At 50.7% G+C, this 10,522-nt stretch overlaps 1 long non-coding RNA gene across 1 annotated transcript; it reads left to right on the plus strand.

The window, feature by feature from the left end:
• The first annotated feature begins 657 nt into the window (after positions 1 to 657).
• Positions 658 to 10,009, plus strand: LOC129148357 (uncharacterized). The gene is made up of 5 exons (XR_008555425.1): positions 658 to 787; positions 4,407 to 4,496; positions 4,809 to 4,919; positions 5,399 to 5,538; positions 9,937 to 10,009. It is a non-coding gene; the product is annotated as an uncharacterized LOC129148357 (long non-coding RNA).
• The last annotated feature ends 513 nt before the right edge of the window (positions 10,010 to 10,522 follow it).

Below are 10,522 nucleotides of genomic sequence, written 5' to 3' on the forward strand. Positions count from 1 at the left end.
GTGAAGCGGGGGAGAAGGGGGCAGCGGCAGCGCCTCACATGGAAATGGGGGGCCCGGCCCGGCACAAAGGGGGCCCGGGGGACTGCGCGCCCCCCCGGCCCCGGGGGAGCCTGAGGCGCCCTGGAGAAGGGGAACCAGTGGGGTGGGGTGGGGTGGGAGGCGCGGCTCGGGGTGCCGCCCAGCCGCCCCTCCCCGGCCCGAGGTGGAAGCTGGGTGTGTTCTGGACTCCTGTGTTTTTAAAAGTAGGCAGATGGGCTCGGAACTGGCGTCCCTGCGCCGCTCGGAACTGCCTGGGAGCCTGCAAACAGCTGTTTGCGGCGCCCTGGACAGCCAGGCTCGAGGGCGCGGCGCGCGGGCTGCGAGCGCGCGCGCGCGCGGGGCAGGGGCTGGAGGAGCGGGGGTCGGCCCCCCCCCCCGTGGGCCCTCCAATCCCAGGGCCCGGCCTGGCCCCGCTGACACTGCTGGGGGCGTCGAGGCGTGGCCATTGGCCGCGCAGGGTCAGGCCCTGGCGCCTCCCCGCGGGGGGCTTGGCACGGCCTGGCTTCCCCGCCGGCTCCGGGGCAGGCCGGACCCTGGGCCTCCAACCTCCTTGGCAGCCGGCCACTCGGGGCCGCGTCTCCACTCCGACGCTGTCCCCGGGCCGAGCCGCCACGGAGGGTCAATTATTCATGGGGCGCCCGGGCGTGCTCCCAAGACCTGCTCTGCCCTCGGCTTCTCTGGCGAAGTGGGGAGAGGACGGGGGGAAAAGTTCCCAGAGTAAAGTTGGCCACGGTTCTCATTTCCCCAAGTAAGTATTGAGCACCTGCTGGATGCCTGGGACTTGGGGCCGGGGCTGCTGCCAGGGGCTGCGGGGCAAACGTGAGGTCTCCTTGGGCCGGCCCCCCCCCTCCCCCCGGAGTTTCCGCAGGAAACAATGCCTGAGGAGGCTTGGCGCTCCAGACCAGGTCAGGGAGGAGAAGGAAAGCCGGCGCCTTGCCGCCTCTCTTCCTTCCCCTTCTCTTCCTTCCTCCCGGCTGCATCTCCTTGGCTCCACCCCTTCTCATCAATTCCTCCCACACTTCCCAGCTTTCCCCGGCTTTTCAGTGGAGGGTCCCTTCTCCCAGCCAGGAGCAGATGAGCCCCATTGTCTCTTCCCCCAAGTGACTGCAGCCTCCCCGGACCGACCTGCTACTCGGCACCCCTCCCCCCCACCCCCCCACCCCCAGCCAGGAGGCCTGGGCCTTCAGAGACTGGAGCCCCAAGGCCAATGCCCCTCACCCCACCCTGAACCAGCAGCTCCTGGTGATGTGAGCAATGACTGCAGTCACTCAGAACATGATTTGTTTCTGACTGGGAGTGAGAAAACAGTAGCCGGAGACTTGGCTCGGGCGAGGAGGACACCATCGTTTTAAAACCAGCACACGGAGCCCCCGAAGACCCCAGAGCCTTCGGCCACTATGCCCCCTGAATAGGATGACACATTTCTGTCATTTTCTTTCCTCCAGATTGGTGCACCCCAGTTGTATCCTTCAAACAAAGCAAAGCACAGCTGGGATGGTGTCAAGCATTCGTTTAACAAATGCTTACCGAGTACCCACTGGGTGCCTGCTACGGAGCTGGGTGCTAAGGTCCTCCTCATTGAGGCCTTGCAGACCCGCAGGGAAATGAGCAGGAAGACAGCAGCAACCACAGTGCCAGGTGCTGCATGCAAAGAACGAGGAAGCACCGAAGAGGGGACTCTCGACGAAGGTGGTCAGGGAGGGCTTCCCGGAAGAGGCGGCATCTAGATGCGTAGGCCTGTGCCAGGCAAATGCATGGGAAGGCAGGCACAGCCTGTCCAAAGCCCCCAGGGGCAAGAGAGCACATTCTTACAGATTCTTGGAACTGCCACAAGTATGTGCCGCCCCGGGGGGAGTGCACGCGGGGGCGTGGGGAACGAGTGCAGTGTCAGGGCACACGTGGGGGAGGCGAGAGCATGGAGTGTGACGGGGCGGAGGGGAGGAGGGCAGCGGGTATCAGGGAGATTTGTCGGATTTTAGCCTCTCCCACTTGCTAACTTCATGAACGTGGGTGAGTAACAGCCTCGGGGAAAGAACTTGGACTCAGTTTCCCCACTTGTAAATTGGGGGTAGGAAGATCTGGGGGCTGCGCAGAGATAGCATCTTCTGTTTTAAGGGCCCAGGCTGACTTGCCGCGAATCTCTGGGCACGTTGACTTCTCTGTCTTCCCATCTGTAAAATGGGGGTGAGAACACCTGTCTCCTGGGGTTAAAACGAGGCCTACATGAGCCCGGGCAGAGCATGGTACACGGTAGCTTCTATCCATGAGCGTGTCTGTTTGCAGATTTGCTTGATTGCTGATTTGTTTTGTTAATCCTCACCTGAATCCTCATGCCCATCTTGCTCCTGAGAGAACGCCTTGGCCACCTGGATGAGAGGCAGGTGTCCCCAATCCCAGGACACCTGTTGGGACACGGGGGCGTCTTTCAACGAATGTGCCTCCCGTTTTCCCATTGATTTTCAGGGAGAGTGGAAGAGACGAGAGAGAAACATCGATGTGAGAGCAACACATCGACGGTTTGCCTCCTGCACAGGCCCCGGCCGGGGAGGAACCTACAACCGAGGTACGCGCCCGTGACCAGAATCGGACTCAGGACCCTTTGGGTCCCCAGGCCTGTGACAGTCTATCCACGGAGCCAAACCGGCTAAGGCTGTTCATTCGTTTCATAAATCGGGGAGGCGCCCTTAGATGAGATTCTGTTCCAAATGACTCACCACGCCAGAAACTCGACGAGCTAGCTGTGGGAGGAACATTCATTGAAAGACGCCCCGTGTCCCAACAGGTGGCCTGGATTGGGGACACCTGCGTCTCATCAAGGTGGCCAAGGCGTTCTCTCAGGCATGCGGAGACTGGCTACCCAGGCCAGGCCTCGTCAGGGGAGGTTAGCCTGCCGAAGGGAGGGGGCCCTCGGAGCAGGTACCCAGCTGAGTTTGCTCAGTGGAGAGAGAAGTAGACAAGAGACATTCACCCTGTGGAGGAGGGTGGGGCAGAAAGGATTATAGACTCCTTTGCTGCCTGCTTTTAAAAATCTTAGTTCTTTGCTTGGGTCCCTCATTCTCTAAGCCACATGCAGATGAACTTGGCACCAGCCGAATGCACCCCCCCCCCCCCCCCCCCCGGGATCCGGGCGCACCAGTGTTCCAATTTCTGCACTGTACACATTTTACGCTTCTATTATTTCTTTAGGACACAAGTTCATGGTGAAATAGTCTGAAAATCAGCTAAGCAAAACTGAAAAGGAAGCCCCCGTGGAGACATTGTGGTTTGGTATATACATCCTTGGACATTTTATGTCCGCGTATTTACGCGGAAAGGCACATAACAATAAAACTATACAAAGTAAATATTGTTGCCCGGCCGACGTGGCTCAGTGGTTGAGCGTCGACCCGTGGCCCAGGAGGTCACGGTTCGATTCCCGGTTCAGGGCACATGCCCGGGTTGCAAGCTCGGATCCCCAGGGTGGGGCGTGCAGGAGGCAGCTGATCCATGATTCTCATCATTGATGTTTCTACCTCTCTCTCCCTCTCCCTTCCTCTCTGAAATCAATAAAATAGATGTTAGAAAAATGTTAAATTGTTCAACAAATGTGTGACTATACATGTAAATATGTTATTTTTTTTAAATATATTTTATTGATTTTTTACAGAGAGGAAGGGACAGGGATAGAGAGTTAGAAACATCGAGGAGAGAGAAACATCGATCAGCTGCCTCCTGCACACTCCCTACTGGGTATGTGCCCGCAACCAAGGTACATGCCCTTGACCGGAATCGAACCTGGGACCCTTAAGTCCACAGACTGATGCTCTATCCACTGAGCCAAACCAGTTAGGGCTAAATATGTTATTTTTACAAAATTAACAAAAATGACATAACCCTACACCCATTGAATTGCAACCACTTTCGCCCAGTGATAAGTCACAGATATCTTTCCCTCTCTGTAAACATCCACATTATCATTCTTTTTAATATATATATATATTTCTTTTATTGATTTCAGAGAGGAAGGGAGAGGGAGAGTGAGATAGAAACATCAGTGATGAGAGAGAATCATCGATCGGCTGCCTCCGGCACGCCCCCCACTGGGGATCGAGCCCGCAACCCGGGCATGTGCCCTTGGCCAGAATCGAACCTGGGGACCCTTCAGTCTGCAGGCCGACGCTCTATCCACTGAGCCAAACCGGCCAGAGCCACATTATCATTCTTAACAGGTGATATTATTCCATGGCACACACATGTCGTAACTTGTCTAAATAAATTGTTGTACTTGTGGGGTGTTTTCCAGTTTTTCACTTTTATGGACCCACTGTGGTAAACATACAGTCACCTTTGTGACAGGTAGATGTCATTTTCTAATCATCATTTTACAGATGAGGAGACTGAGGCACAGAAAACTCAAAAGAACTTCCCAAGGCCACACCTATGGTGTCACCAAGCCAGAATTCACGGCCAGTTTCCAGGTGGGAGTTCCTTCAGCATCTGTTTTCTCTTTCCTTTAGACTGATGGTCCTCTCTCCCTCCCCATTATCTTTTTTATTTTTTTTAATTGATTTCAGAGAGGAAGGGAGGGGGGAGAGAGAGAGAGAGAAACATCAATGATGAGAGAGAATCATCGATCGGCTGCCTCCTGCACGCCCCCTACTGGGGATCAAGCCTGCAACCCGGGCATGTGCCCTGACTGGAAATCGAACCTGGGACCCTTGAGTCCGCAGGCCGACGCGCTATCCACTGAGCCACACCAGCGAGGGCCCCATTTTCTTTTTCTCTTACAGATGGCCGCCCTGCGACAACCTGTCTGGGCAGGTGACCCACTTCCTTCTCTGACACCTTTTTAACTTCTCCAATGTCCACTAAGGTCCTGGGATTCAGAGGAATAAAGGCAGGTAATGTGATATGTAATGTATGAGGTGTGTATTGCATACACTTTGACCCTGGTGCACACGTTCGGCCTAAAGTCACGGTCAGGCACCACCAAGATTTAGCCACATCCCCAGGCCAGCTCGAACCCAGGAAGGAAGCCCCCGGATTCATACTAGAGAGAAAGAAATGGAGGTCTCCCTGGGCATCTCAGAAGCCCCGACGTTGTGCCCCTCGCCCTCCCCTCGCCCTCCCCCCGCCCCCAGAGCTGAAATGGGAAGGAAGGTTTGCTATTATAAGGTTTATTAATCCTCAGGATTTCCCCGGGTGATGCATTCATGCTGCAGACTTTCCAGAATGTTCATATCCATCTCTGAAAATCTGGGGAGTCTTGAGAGCTGAGACTAGGGATGAGACACAGCTCTTCAGCGTCTCAATTGATGACCCTGAGTAACCGCTGGGAGATTAGCAGGTGATTATTAAGATCTGTTTCTCTCATTGACAGACCAGACAGACGTTTTAAGAAGCATCAGTGGCTCCTGCAATATTTCGTGTTCGATGTTTCGTACTAAATCTCCCAACTGGAATCGGCCAATGGAAAGGGCAGGACCCCAGGGTGGAACTAAGAGGGGCTGCCGAAAGCAGGTATTTCACAGATAGCTTTCCCCCTCTAGAAACAGTCACATAATCCTTATTTTTTTATTAATTAAGTTTTTAAAAAATATATATTTTTATTGATTTTTTTTACAGAGAGGAAAGGAGAGGGATAGAGAGTTAGAAACATCGATGAGAGAGAAACATCGATCAGCTGCCTCTTGCACACCCCCTACTGGGTATGTGCCCGCAACCAAGGTACATGCCCTTGACCGGAATCGAACCTGGGACCCTTCAGTCCGCAGGCCGGCGCTCCATCCACTGAGCCAAACCGGTTAGGGCTATTAATTAAGTTTTTAAAAAATATATCTTTTTATTTATTTCAGAGAGGAAAGGAGAGGGAGAGAGAGGTAGAAACATCAATGATGAGGGAGAATCATGGATGGGCTGCCTCCTGCACGCCCCCTACTGGGGATCGAGCCCACAGCCCAGACATGGGCCCTGACCAGGAATTGAACCCCGACCACCTGATTCATATGTTGACGCTCAACCACAGCCACACCAGCCAGGCCACATTATAATAAAAATAGATTAAAAAGATAATATACTGCCCTGACCGGTTTGGCTCAGTGGATAGAGCGTCGGCCTGCGGACTGAAGGGTCCCAGGTTCGATTCCGGTCAAGGGCATGTACCTTGGTTGCGGGCACGTCCCCAGTGAGGGGTGTGCAGGAGGCAGCTGATGGATGTTTCTCTCTCATCAATGTTTCTAACTCTCTATCCCTCTCCCTTCCTCTCTGTAAAAAAATCAATAAAATGTATTTTAAAAATAAATAAATAAAAAGATAATATCCTCATTATAGAAATTTGGCAAATATGCTAAGGAAGAAAATAAAAATCACCTGTAATTAAAAAAAAAACAGAAGTAACTTTTAACTTGTTTGTATTTCCTTCTAATACAAACAAGTTAAAAGTTATTTCTGTGTTTGTTTTTTTTTAATTACAGGTGATTTTTATTTCTGTTTATTTTATATGTATTTTTCAGGATAAATATACAAACATATACATACTTGTGCAGAAACAGCCCTGACCACCCATGTGGCCCTGTTGAGGATCGTCCCATGCACCCAAAAGCCGTAGGTTTCGCCGAAACCGGTTTGGCTTAGTGGATAGAGCATTGGCCTGCGGACTGAAGGGTCCCAGGTTCGATTCCGGTCAAGGGCATGTGCCTTGGTTGCGGGCACATCCCCAGTGGGGGGTGTGCAAGAGGCAGCTGATCGATGTTTCTCTCTCATCGATGTTTCTAACTCTCTATCCCTCTCTCTTCCTCTCTGTAAAAAATCAATAAAATATATTAAAAAAAAAAAAAAAGCCATAGGTTTGATTCCCACCCACAATGGGCTCGATCCCCACAGGGCCGTGGTCGGCAAACTGCGGCTCGCGAGCCACATGCGGCTCTTTGGCCCCTTGAGTGTGGCTCTTCCACAAAATACCACGGCCTGGGCGCGTCTACTTTGAAGAAGTGGCGTTAGAAGAAGTTTAAGTTTAAAAAACGTGGCTCTCCAAAGAAATTTCAATCGTTGTCCTGTTGATATGTGGCTCTGTGGACTAATGAGTTTGCCGACCACTGCCATAGGGGGTTGCGGGAAGAAGCCATACAACCTCTCTCTTTCTCTCTCTCTTTCTCTCTCTCTCCCCCAATCAGTCAATAAAAATATATTCTGCCCTGGCCTGTGTGGTTCAGTGGGTTGAGCATGCGTCCTGTGCGCCAAAAGGTCACCAGTTTGGTTCCCGGTCAGGGCACATGCCCAGGTTACGGGTTCAACCCCCAGTCAGGATGCCTGCAGGAGGCAACCAATCAATGTTTGTTTTTTTTTTTTTAATTTTTTAAAAAAATATATTTTATTGATTTTTTTTTTTACAGAGAGGAAGGGAGAGGGAGAGAGAGCTAGAAACATCGATGAGAGAGAAACATCGACCAGCTGCCTCCTGCACACCCCCCACCGGGGATGTGCCCGCAACCAATGTACATGCCCTTGACCGGAATCGAACCCGGGACCCTTCAGTCCGCAGACCGACGCTCTATCCACTGAGCCAAACCGGTTTCGGCCCAATCAATGTTTATCTCTCTCTTCTCCCTTCCTCTCTCTCTAAAAATATCAGTAAAAACATTTTTAAAAAATAAAAATAAAAACATATCCTCGGGTGAGGATTAAAAGAGAACTAAAAAATGTAATTCTGATGCATATGCGATTTTGTATCTCAGTGTATTACAAACATTTCCCAATACATTAAATATTCTTCATAAACATGGTGTTTTTTTAAATAGCTCTATAGTATTACATCAAATATGCACACCACTACTTCCTTAACCATTTCCTCATTATGAATACTTAGGGTTTTTTTCTTCTTTCCTTCCTTTTCCTTTTTTTTTTAATTTGTAATTTTTGCCAGCATAGAGGCACTGGTGTGTCTTTGATAAACACCTTTCACACACATCTTTGTCCACATTATTGATTCTTTCAAATAGGTTTCTAGAACTGAAGTTGCAGAACTAAAGGGTATACACTTTTAAGCTTTTTTTTTTTTTAATAAAATAAGCAAAGACATGGCTTTATTTTGTTTTATTGATTTCAGAGAGGAAGGGAGAGGGAGAGAGAGCGAGAAACATCAATGATGAGAGAGAATCTTCGATCGGCTGCATCAAGCTTGCCACCTGGGCGTGTACCCTGACCGGGAATCGAACCTTGACCTCCTGGTTCATAGGTCGATGCTCAACCACTGAGCCTTGCTGGCCAGGCCTTTTAAGCTTTTCTGGATCGCTAATATGAAATTGTATTCCAGGCTTTTTACCAATGAGCTCTTCCACAGCCATAAGGGTCATCACTGTGGCTCTTACGTATTTATTGGTTTTGAACTGGTGAAGCTGGCAGTTTCCTGTTGATGGTCGATGGCCTAGGTTTCTTTTGGCATATTTTTAGTCTTATATTTATGCAAATAAGGCTGATTAAGTTACCGGGAATAAAGCAATGCAAATATACACCCGTGGTCACAGGCGATTTGACGCACCCTGTCATTACTCCTGGAAAAATAACTGGCAAATGTCACATGTCGACCACACACAGATTTTTGCTTTTCTTTGGGTTCCTCCCTAAATCCTGGATGATTCCTAACTTTTTCTTTTCTTTTAAAATCTATTTTTATTGATTTCAGAGAAGAAGGGAGACAGAGAGATAGAAACATCAATGATGAGAGAGGGTCATGGGTCGGCTGCCTCCTGCACGCCCCTCACTGGGGATGGATCCCTCAACCGGGCCATGTCCCCCTGACTGGAATCAAACCTGGGGCCCTTCAGTCCGCTGGCCGACGCTCTAACCACTGAGCCAAACTGGCTAAGGCTGACCTGGATCTTTTTGACTGTGGAGTGACTGAGAAGCCTAGGTCCTGTTCTCTAACTATATGTTATTGCTTAAAAATCATATACTAGCCCTGACCGGTTTGGCTCAGTGGATAGAGCGTCGGCCTGCGGACTGAAAGGGTCCCAGGTTCGATTCCGGTCAAGGGCATGTACCTTGGTTGCGGGCACATCCCCAGTAGGGGGTGTGCAGGAGGCAGCTGATCGATGTTTCTCTCTCATTGATGTTTCTAACTATCCCTCTCCCTTCCTCTCTGTAAAAAATCAATAAAACATATTTTTTTTAATTATATACTAGCCCTAGCCAGTTTGGCTCAGTGGATAGAGCGTCGGCCTGCAGACTGAAGGGTCCCCGGTTCGATTCTGGTCAAGGGCACATGCCTGGGTTGCAGTATCGATCCCCAGTGGGGAGCGTGCAGGAAGCAGCCAATCAATGATTCTTTCTCATCATTGATGTTTCTATCTCTCTCTCCCTCTTCCTTCCCCCTCTGAAATCAATACAAATAAAAGAAAAGAAAAGAAACTATCATCACCCTGGAGGAAAAAAAAAAAAGATCCAAGCCAGGCCTTCAAGGTGCTTACAGTCCCAAACAGCCGAGCAAACCGGAAGTTATGTGGCAGAATGCAGTTATTGCTCCTGCCCTGGAGATGCTTGAAGACCTAGGAGGAAAGAGGAACCAGTTTTCTGGTTGCTGACGATTTGGGCTCTGGGGTGAATAGACTATTGTGAAAGTGTATTGTGCAAAAAGAGAATGGGGCTTTTTGTGAAGGGAGATAAAGCGTTGTGGGGTGAGAACTGGGAGGGGAGGGGAGGAGGAGGCAGGCCTGGGTGCCCGGAGTGGACTGTGGGCAGGGCCGCCCTGAAGGTCTCCTACGGGAGTCCTCCCAGCCTGCACCTAGGTTGCTGTGTGCAGGGCCAGCCCAATAGCGGGGAGGAAGTTTGGGGGGGGAGGTCAGTAAATGTGTATTGTTCGTAAAAACAGATGAATGAATCAGCATGTAACCTTAGGAATCACTCTCATAAATTTCCTTTAAGGCATTAATTAAGCACGCTGCCTGGGGGAAAAGGACACCATTGCCGAAGCCATGATGATGAGCAAGGTCAGAGGAGTGAGGTAGGTGTGTGTCTGTGTGTATCTGTACCACAGGAGGGACCTGGGTTCAAGTTTGAATGTGGCAATGACTGGAGTCTAAGGAGCTCTTGACGGTGTCGACTCACCAGCCGTGTGACCTTGGCCACACTCAGTCTCAGCGCTTCACTCCCTAGAGCAAGCATGTCAAACTCGCCGTTGGCGGGCCGGCCGCGAGTTTGACATGCTTGTTGGCCTAGGGCCGTGGTCGGCAAACTGCGGCTCGCGAGCCACAGGCGGCTCTTTGGCCCCTTGAGTGTGGCTCTTCCACACAATACCACGGCCTGGGTGAGTCTATGTTGAAGAAGTGGCGTTAGAAGAAGTTTAAGTTAAAAAAATGTGGCTCTCCAAAGAAATTTCAATCGTTGTACTGTTGGTATTTGGCTCTGTTGCCTAATGAGTTTGCTGACCACTGGCCTCTGTGTTGTTGAGGAGATAAAATGAGATAATGCATTGCTGCCCTGGCTGGTTTGGCCCAGTGAATAGAGCATC

Source organism: Eptesicus fuscus, chromosome 25 (genome assembly GCF_027574615.1).
Source record: "Eptesicus fuscus isolate TK198812 chromosome 25, DD_ASM_mEF_20220401, whole genome shotgun sequence".
Lineage (NCBI taxonomy): Eukaryota > Metazoa > Chordata > Mammalia > Chiroptera > Vespertilionidae > Eptesicus > Eptesicus fuscus.